This window comes from Saccopteryx leptura, chromosome 1 (genome assembly GCF_036850995.1).
Source record: "Saccopteryx leptura isolate mSacLep1 chromosome 1, mSacLep1_pri_phased_curated, whole genome shotgun sequence".
NCBI classification, from domain to species: Eukaryota; Metazoa; Chordata; class Mammalia; order Chiroptera; family Emballonuridae; genus Saccopteryx; species Saccopteryx leptura.
Window position 1 is genome coordinate 350,455,773 of NC_089503.1, and position 9,684 is coordinate 350,465,456.

General features: G+C 38.3%; 1 non-coding gene across 1 annotated transcript; it reads left to right on the top strand.

The window, feature by feature from the left end:
- Positions 1-8,778: 8,778 nt before the first annotated feature.
- TRNAA-UGC (transfer RNA alanine (anticodon UGC)) lies at positions 8,779-8,854 on the top strand. Its single transcript has one exon. It is a non-coding gene; the product is annotated as a tRNA-Ala (tRNA).
- The last annotated feature ends 830 nt before the right edge of the window (positions 8,855-9,684 follow it).

The window sequence follows — 9,684 nt, forward strand, 5'->3', positions numbered from 1 at the left end:
GATTGAACCAGCAACCCCTGTGCTTCTGCACAAAGCTCTAGCCAACTAAACTACTTGGCCAAGGCCTTGTCCAATTACTTAGTGCTCTGATAGTAGTAGCTAAAAATTGCAAATACTTTAATTTCCTAGAACATTTATTTTGTTTCATGAAATGTGCAAATACCTATTTCCATAGAAAAATTCTTATTTCAATAAAGTCCTCTTGAAACTCACTGTTATCTCTCTCTCTGCCCTCCAACATCCTTCCCAATATTTCATTGCTAAGCACTTATCACAAATGTCTCCCTCAGCATTCAATAGTTTTAAAGGTCAGAAGTCATTCTTTATAGAAATACGCCCATTTTAGAAATGAAAATACTAAGATATAGGGAAGATATATTTTAGACTTGTTTGTGAAAGTATTTACAAACCTAGTACAGAAACTCAAACCTCCCAATCCTTAGTCTAATGAGAAAGTTTGAGCCCTGATTTATAAATTAGTTTCATTCAGTTTAGAAAATAATTTCAGTTCCTCCTTTTATAAAATGCCATAAATATAAATCAATCATTTTCTTCTGTAATTTTTTTTAATTTTTTTATTTTATTTTATTTTATTTATTTTTAGAGAGGAGAGAGACAGAGGAGAGAGAGACAGAGAGAGAGAAGGGGGGAGGAGCTGGAAGCATCAACTCCCATATGTGCCTTGACCAGGCAGGCCCAGGGTTTCGAACCGGCGACCTCGGCATTTCCAGGTCGACGCTTTATCCACTGCACCACCACAGGTCAGGCCTTCTTCTGTAATTTACTATTATTTTTACAATACTATTTTTAATACAATTATAAATTTTGCTTTAATTTCTGAACATAGAAATAACTCTCAAGAATATTGTTATATCTCTACATTAAAATCATCTCAGTCTTTTATTTTTATGAAAATGGTCTGGACTTTTGGTATTACCATCATTGATATAAATAATTGCATAAATAATCATGCACAAGAATAATAAAAAGATTTATTATTTATAAAGTAAGTTTGAGGTAACTGGTTTCATGGAACAAGGTCTGGCTTTGGAATTACGGGGACTAAAATTTGGCTATTTGCTATTTCTAGGGTGTAGGCAATTACTTGAAATATCTTCACATGAAATTTGAGCTACTCACTGCAGTGATGTTGTAAAATATAATATTATGAATGTGTTAGAAATTTCCTAGTTCAGAGATGGCTCATTATATGCTCAAAATATTAGTTTTCTTTCTCTTTCCCTTGGAATGGTCACTAGAAGACACCATTCTTTATCAATAAAGTATTCACGAATTAATGATGAAAGAATAAATCTATTGATTTCTTCCTTACTGCCAAAGCATCTTGGCAACTAAGGTCTAAAAGTGTTTTAAAGCTTACTATATTTTTCTCAGTCAACTAGTCCAACATTTAAGGGGATGCTTTCTTTCACTTTACTTCTACTTTACTTTCTTTTACTTTACTTAAAACCACAGGTCAGCCTGACCAGGTGGTGATGCAGTGGATAGAGCACTGGCCTGGGATGCAGAGGACCCAGGTACAAAACCCTGAGGTTGCGAGCTGGAGCTCAGGCTCATCCAGCTTGACCACAGGCTCTCCAGCTTGAGTGCGGGGTCGCTGACTTGAGCATGGGATCATAGACATGAGCCCAGAGTTGCTGGCTTGAGCCCAAGGGGTCATTTGCTCTGCTGGACCCCCCTGATCAAGGTAAATATGAGAAAGCAATCAATGAACAACTAAAGTGCCGCAACAAAGAACTGTTGTTGCTTTTCATCTCTTTTTCTTCCTGTCTGTCCCTGTCTGTTCACTCCTCCTCACAAAAACAAACAAACAAACAAAAAACCCACAGCTCAGGTTGTCTTTTTCATTAAGCCAAATGAAGCTGTTGCCTGATTATAAAACTAGCATGTACTTGAATAAACATTAATGGCTTCACTTTTTTTTTTTTTTTTTTTTTTTTTTTTTTTTTTTTTTGATTTTTTTTTTTTTTTTTTTTTTTTTTTTCTGAAGCTGGAAACAGGGAGAGACAGTCAGACAGACTCCCGCATGCGCCCGACCGGGATCCACCCGGCACGCCCACCAGGGGCGATGCTCTGCCCACCAGGGGGCGATGCTCTGCCCATCCTGGGCGTCGCCATGTTGCGACCAGAGCCACTCTAGCGCCTGGGGCAGAGGCCACAGAGCCATCCCCAGCGCCCGGGCCATCTTTGCTCCAATGGAGCCTTGGCTGCGGGAGGGGAAGAGAGAGACAGAGAGGGAAAGCGCGGCGGAGGGGTGGAGAAGCAAATGGGCGCTTCTCCTGTGTGCCCTGGCCGGGAATCGAACCCGGGTCCTCCGCACGCTAGGCCGACGCTCTACCGCTGAGCCAACCGGCCAGGGCGGCTTCACTTTTTTTAATGGAATGTTTTATGTAATGTTTCAAAACTGTTTCACAAACTCACCAAAAAGGATATAATATTAAATGAGGATTTAGTTTTAAACCTAAAGGAAAACATTAAGGTAACTTACTGAACAAAGACAAATTATAAAGGAAGTAAAAAAGGAGAAACACAAGAGAAAAAAAGAGTAGTCTAAGGAGCTCAAGAGAAAAGTGAAATGTCCAGAAGAAAAGTTAAATAATGAAATATTCATTAAATATTGAACTATTTAACTATCTCACAAAATTAAAGATTAATCAAAGTTCTAAATTCATTAATTTGAATGTACTTATTATTTCGTTCCAGGCTAATGCAACATGTCATTTGAAGAACTCAACATAAACTTGTAAAAGAAAACTGTGAACAAGAAGGATCTGTGCTGTGTGTGTGTGTGTGTGTGTGTGTGTGTGTGTGAGTGTGTTTAATTTTCTTAGATTTGGCAATATCCTGAGGTAAGTTTCAAACATCCAAGACCTTCTTTACCTCAAAATCACTAAATGCTATAGATGATTCAGAGGAGAGAGGAAAGTCTAAGATATTAAAAAAGGTATTTATTATACATGTTCTTTAAAAAATACAAACCTCTAATTTCTAATCAGATCTATTTTGAATATGAATTCTGAGTTAATTACTTATTATTTCAACACATTTTATCCCAATTCTATAAACTGTTTTCTTATGACAATAATTCCTCCTTATAGAAATGTGCCTGGCCCAAATGGGCATTATAGAAATGATATAGAATTATTGAGTAGAAGTTATACAGAAAAAGGTTAGGATTCAAAAAAATTAGAAAAAATAAATATCTAAGGGTTAAAGTTCTGTGTAATGAAATTAAGACATGTTATAGGCTGAATTTTGTCCTTCGAGAATCTAAATGTTGATGTTTTTACCCCCAGTATCTCAGAATGTGACTATTTTTAGAGATAGTGTCTTTAAAGAAGTAAAATTAGGTCATTATAGTGACCCCTAATCCAATATAACTAGTGTCCTTATAAGAAGAGATTAGGAGACAGACAAAAAGGGGAGACAATGTGCACTAAGAGAAGACAACCATCAACAACCACAACGAGAAGACTTAGAGAAAAAAAACAACCCTGCCAGTACCTTGATCTCAGACTTCTAGCCTCCAGAATAGAGAACAAACAAATTACTATTGTTGAAGTCACACTGTTGGTGGTAGTTTATATGGCAACCTTAGCAAAGTAATATGGCTTGATATCTATTTGCTGAGAATGTTTTATGAAATTAGAAAAATTAAAGAGTAAGATGCCTTAGTTCCCTTCTAACTCTGAGATGTTATGAGCTGTTAAAAAGAAACAGTGTCAGGGAGTAAAAGTTTGTTATATGCCTTTTAATGTCTATTTCATTTCTAATTTTCTGGAATCTTATTGACTTTCTTTCACACCCAATTTCTTCTATTTTCCAAAACTCTCCTACTTACTCTAATATTCTCTACTCCATATCTCCCTACTGTGCTCTACTCTTGGTCGGTTCCCATGATAAAATGTATACCATTATCAAAATAGATATATCTTAATTCTTATCTTCCATAGGGCCAATCTACAAACTATGTCCTATACTATCTATTATCTACATACTAATACTAACTAGACTACCAACTCTTTGAGACATAGGCCATTGAATTTATTTTGCTTTTCTTAGAGAACTGAATATGGTACTTAGCTCAAACTAGCTAGTCCATTTAATAATAATTAATAAACCAAAATTAATATGATGTGTCTGTAATGACTGCAGTATTATACTCTTCTTGGGAATCTTAAAACTCTGCAGGTGCTTAGGCCTAGCATATTCAGGATTTGTGACATTTAGTGTACCTGAAAGAAAGATGTTTAATGAATACTTCTGTTTTTTGTTTTTTTTTATAAACATGAAAACAGAGAATAGTAAAACTTAGAGAGAACTGAATAAGCTAGTATACATATTTTAATCCTGAGACCCATCACCCACTTTCCTGTATTCCAATGAGCTTTAAATGTTCTCTTCTGCTATTCCACATTTATCCCTGTAGTACTTTCTTTCTGCTTTCCTACCTTTTCTTACTTTGATCATTTTTTCCTGATCCAAAGAAATAAAGACTAGAGTAAAATTGAAAAATAAAAAAGAGATACCTCTTTTAATGCTACATTGGCTAATAGTTGCTCAAGCATTTAGGTAAGTTTTGCCGTAAGCACATTAAAAGCCTTTCTAGATACTTATATAATTATTTAGTTGAATTATATGTACTGAGTCTCAACTATGTGCAAATCAGACTCCTATTTTTAATCCATTATTATGAGCATGTATAATGACATAAAGACTGAATAAGGGAAGGCAAAATCCACTAGAGGAGCCATTACAAAACAAAACAAAACAAAAAATACAAACAGAAAAAAACAACAACCTTGATCTATTTCTTGAACAAACTTAGAAAAGGCTTTTGCCAGCCCTGGCCGGTTGGCTCAGCGGTAGAGCATTGGCCTGGCATGTGGGGGACCCGGGTTCGATTCCCGGCCAGGGCACATAGGAGAAGTGCCCATTTGCTTCTCCACCCCCCCTCCTTCCTCTCTGTCTCTCTCTTCCCCTCCCACAGCCAAGGCTCCATTGGAGCAAAGATGGCCCGGGCGCTGGGGATGGCTCCTTGGCCTCTGCCCCAGGCACTAGAGAGGCTCTGGTCGCGGCAGAGCGATGCCCTGGAGGGGCAGAGCATCGCCCCCTGGTGGGCAGAGCGTTGGCCCTGGTGGGCGTGCTGTGTGGATCCCAGTCGGGCGCATGCGGGAGTCTGTCTGACTGTCTCTCCCCGTTTCCAGCTTCAGAAAAATACAAACCCCCCCCCAAAAAAAAAGAAAAGGCTTTTGCCATGACTTTGGCTATATCACAAAGTAAAAAATGATTTATCCCTCTGTTCACCAATGTTTGGTCTTGAATGTAAAAAAATATTCCTATTTATAAATTAAGTCTCAAAATTATTACTTGTTTAGAAATTCTTGAAAATGTTGGATGTATTAAAGGAAAGGTGAAATCAAATGCGTGTTGGATTAAGCAACTTAAAATGTTTTCCAAGCATTTTTGGTTTTATAAAATCTAAATTTATTTTCTCGGAAAGAAAAAAGCATGAGACCATTTTCTAACCTCTTTCATTTAATTCATACTGCTTTTTAAGAACTACTTACTATATGGAAAGATCAAGGGTTTTTATTTTTGTTGTTTTTTCTTCTTACTCAAATTAATGTTTAACACAGAAAGAGAAATTTGAAAACCTAGTTGACATAGGCAACTCTTTTTTTTTTATTTATTTATTCATTTTAGAAAGGAGATAGAGAGACAGAGAGAGAGAGAGAGGAGAGAGACAGAGAAGGGGAGGGAGGAGCAGGAAGCATCAACTCCCATATGTGCCTTGACCAGGCAAGCCCAGGGTTTTGAACTGGCGACCTCAGCATTTCCAGGTCGACGCTTTATCCACTGCGCCACCACAGGTCAGGCCATAGGCAACTCTTAATGTAAATTTTAACTTGGTTTGAAATTCATGACATTGTTTTTGGAAAGAGAGTAAAGGTCTATATATTTTCCCAAAAAATTCCTTATCTCCTAACCAAAATGTAATTCTACGTAAAAGTGTCATTCAAATAAATACATCTTAAAAATGTAACATATAAAATGTACCATATGTTATTGCAAAAAAATACCATCTTCTTTCCTGATAGGTCAGTATTTTTATAATCAAAAGAGCACCAGTTTTGAGGGGAAAAAATGTTTCTTTACATACATAAATATTTTATACTTAAAAAACTAAAGTACAGATAGCAATACCAAAACTAGTTTTATGATAATTACAAACATTTTCTCTATACAGTTATGAGTGAATTATATATTCATAATTAATTTATTCATTCATAAAATATTTATTGGGAAAACTCTATGTATCAAGCCCATTCTGGGCTCTGGAACCATAGTGTTGACAAGTAAGACATTTTCTGCTCTTGTGGAGTTGACATTACAGTAGGAGGAAACAGGTTGTTAATTAGGTAATTTCAGAAGAAAATATAACAGGTAATGGAGTACATAATGATGGTGGGAGGGAGTACATTTAGATAAGGCAGTCCAAAAAGCTTTTATATAATAAGGATGTCACATCTGAGCTGAGATTTGAAGGGATCAGCCATGGAACAATTTGGAAGCAGAATTCCTGAAGAAAGGATTAAGTGTAGGAATGATCTTGGAGTACTCTTATAGTGGATTAAAGAAGATAATAAATCCTTCGACACTTTTCCATTGCTAAGTGACATTGACTATCCCTCTCTATGAATCTTTGCAGGCTTGTAACTGCTTTGACCAAAAAAGTAAGAAGTGAGGCTGTCCTGTTCTGGGCTAGCCTCTCAGAAAACTGACAGTTTCCACTAAGATTCCACTAGATATTAGAGCCCTTAGCAAGCATGTAACCTCTATTAACCTTCCTGCAGAGAACACAGGGAGAGTACCTGAAATGACAATTACAGGCAGATGAAAGAGGCCCAGCTAAACCCAGCATTTCTTGCTTACCCTCTGGGCCCCAGACAAGTGAAAGAAACTATTTTTGACACCTACTTCCCAGCAGTCAGTTGAATACACCATAAAAGCAAGAGCATCACCCAGCCAAGCTCTTCTGGAAGCTTGTGGGAAATAATAAGATGGTTGTTGTTTTAATTTTGGAGAAGTTTGTTATGCAATAAAGGGTAACATTTCCTAGAGCAGAAAAAGACCAGTATGGTAGGAGATGCTAAAGCAAGGAGATTGAGTTCTGGAATGAACCAGACATTTTATTCTGGGTACTCTGAGAGATAGGATCATAAGTAGGAAGAACAAATTTTGAGAAAGTACTGTAGCCATGTTATTCTCATTTAATTTTCACAACGCTTGGAGTTAATGATCTGTATTGTCTTTATTTTACTAAAGAGCATATTGAAGAACATGAAGGTTACATAATATTCCCAATGTTGCACACATAATTAAAGGTAAACTTATGATTGAAAGCCAGGCTGATTCCTAAGTGTTTGGCTTAATTCTTTAAACCAGGGTTCTCAAAGAGTGGTCTCTGGACCAAAAGGATCAGCCATCACCTGAAAATTCGTTATTAATGCAAATTCTTAGGTCCCAACCACACCTACCAAATCAGAAACTTTGAGGCTCAGAGCCATCACTCTGTGTTTGACAAATGCTCCCAGGGATTCTGATGAAAGGCCAAAAACACCCTCTGTGACACAGAAAAGAATGAGGACTTAAAATTGAACTCAGAAGGCACCTTTAAGAGCAAGAAATCAGCAAAGAAGAATAAAGAGGAGCAGTCAGTAGAGTAGAAGGGAGCAGAAAACTGTGGTATCATCCAAGACAAAACAAAGGTTAAACAAAGAGAGGTTAATCTATGGTGTCAAATGTTGCTCAACAATCAAGTAAAGGAGGGCTGAGCATGGTCATTGAATTTGTCAGGATAGATGGATACCATTGGTTACCTTGAAAATGAGTAATTTTGTGGATTGGTGCAGAAAGCCAGATTGGAATAAAATAAAGAATGAATTAAGAGAGAAGAAAGGGAAACAAAAGTGTAACTAATCTTTTTGAGAAGTAGTTCCTATCAACTGTAGAGATATGGAATGATGAAAGAATTTATAATAAATATTTTTTTTAGGTAAAAGATATGAAAGCCTTTTTATGTGCTATTAGAAGCCATATAATATAGGAAAAAAATGAAATGGAAAAAGAAAGACATGCTTGACTGGGCAGTGGTGCAGTGGATGGAACGTCAGACTGGGATGCGGAAGGACCCAGGTTCGAGACCCCAAGGTCGCCAGTTTGAGCGCAGGCTCATCTGGTTTGAGCAAAAGCTCAACAGCTTGGACCCAAGGTCGCTGACTCGGGTTACTCAGTCTGCTGAAGGCCCGCGGGGTCAAGGCACATATGAGAAAGCAATCAATGAACAACTAAGGTGTCGCCACGAAAAACTGATAATTGATGCTTCTCATCTCTCTCTGTTCCTGTCTGTCTGTTCCTATCTATCCCTCTCTCTGACTTTCTCTCTCTGTCTCTGTTAAAAAAAAAAAAAAGAAAGAAAGAAAGAAAGAATATGAAAGACACAATAACAACACTAGCAAAGTTCTTGAGTAAACAAGGGTAGAGTATTTGTCTTCAGGTAGGGTCACAAACTCCTTATCTTAGCGAGGGATGGAGCAAAGTATACTGGAAGAGATGAAGCTCAGTCTGAAGATGTGGTGGTAAGATGTGATGAGTCTTGTCAGTGTTTACAACATAATCAGTGATGTATCATCTGGGGTCATGTCAGAGTTTGAAGTGGTGTGAGGAAGAGAAGGTGTAAAATAACTTTCTTAGGCCCTGGCCGGTTGGCTCAGTGGTAGAGCGTCGGCCTTGCGTGCAGAAGTCCCGGGTTCGATTTCTGGCCAGGGCACACAGGAGAAGCGCCCATCTGCTTCTCCACCCCTCCCCCTCTCCTTCCTCTCTGTCTCTCTCTTCCCCTCCCGCAGCAGCGAGGCTCCATTGGAGCAAAGATGGCCCGGGAGCTGGGGATGGCTCCTTGGCCTCTGCCCCAGGCGCTACAGTGGCTCTGGTCGCGGCAGAGCGACACCCCAGAGGGGCAGAGCATCGCCCCTGGTGGGCGTGCCGGGTGGATCCCGGAGGGGCGCATGCGGGAGTCTGTCTCTCCCCGTTTCCAGCTTCGGAAAAAAAAAAATTAAAATAACTTTCTTCGAATGTGGGAATGGGAATTTAGAAAAGAATGGAGAACTTCTAGCCGGTGCAGGAGACCATCTGAGATTTTTGGTCATTAATTTAATATGAGATCCATTGACAAGAGTTATTTTCTCCAGCAAGTTGAGTTTAAGGATGGGTTTTTTTCTGTATTTATATAGTAAAAAGAGATAGGAGAAAGACTGTTTATAAGAAGGTGATTATAATAATGGACCCTGGAATCAAGGATTTCAATCTGAGTAAAGAGGAAGTTGAACTATAAATAGGATAGTATGTAGTAAAAAAGAGAGTCAAAGAGGGAGGGTTCCAGGAGGGGCTGAAAGATTATGGGCGTAGGAGAACTGGAGGAAGTAAGCTGGATGGATAGGAGGAAGTAGCTAGAGACTCAGATTCCTGAAACAGATTTTTGAGTTTACAGAGTCATTACTGATTCAGAGTCACAGAAAAGACCATAGGAGTAGGTGGCTGAGCTGGTTGGAGAAAACACATCACTGGAGTGAAGGAAGTCAGATATAAAGAGACCAAGATACC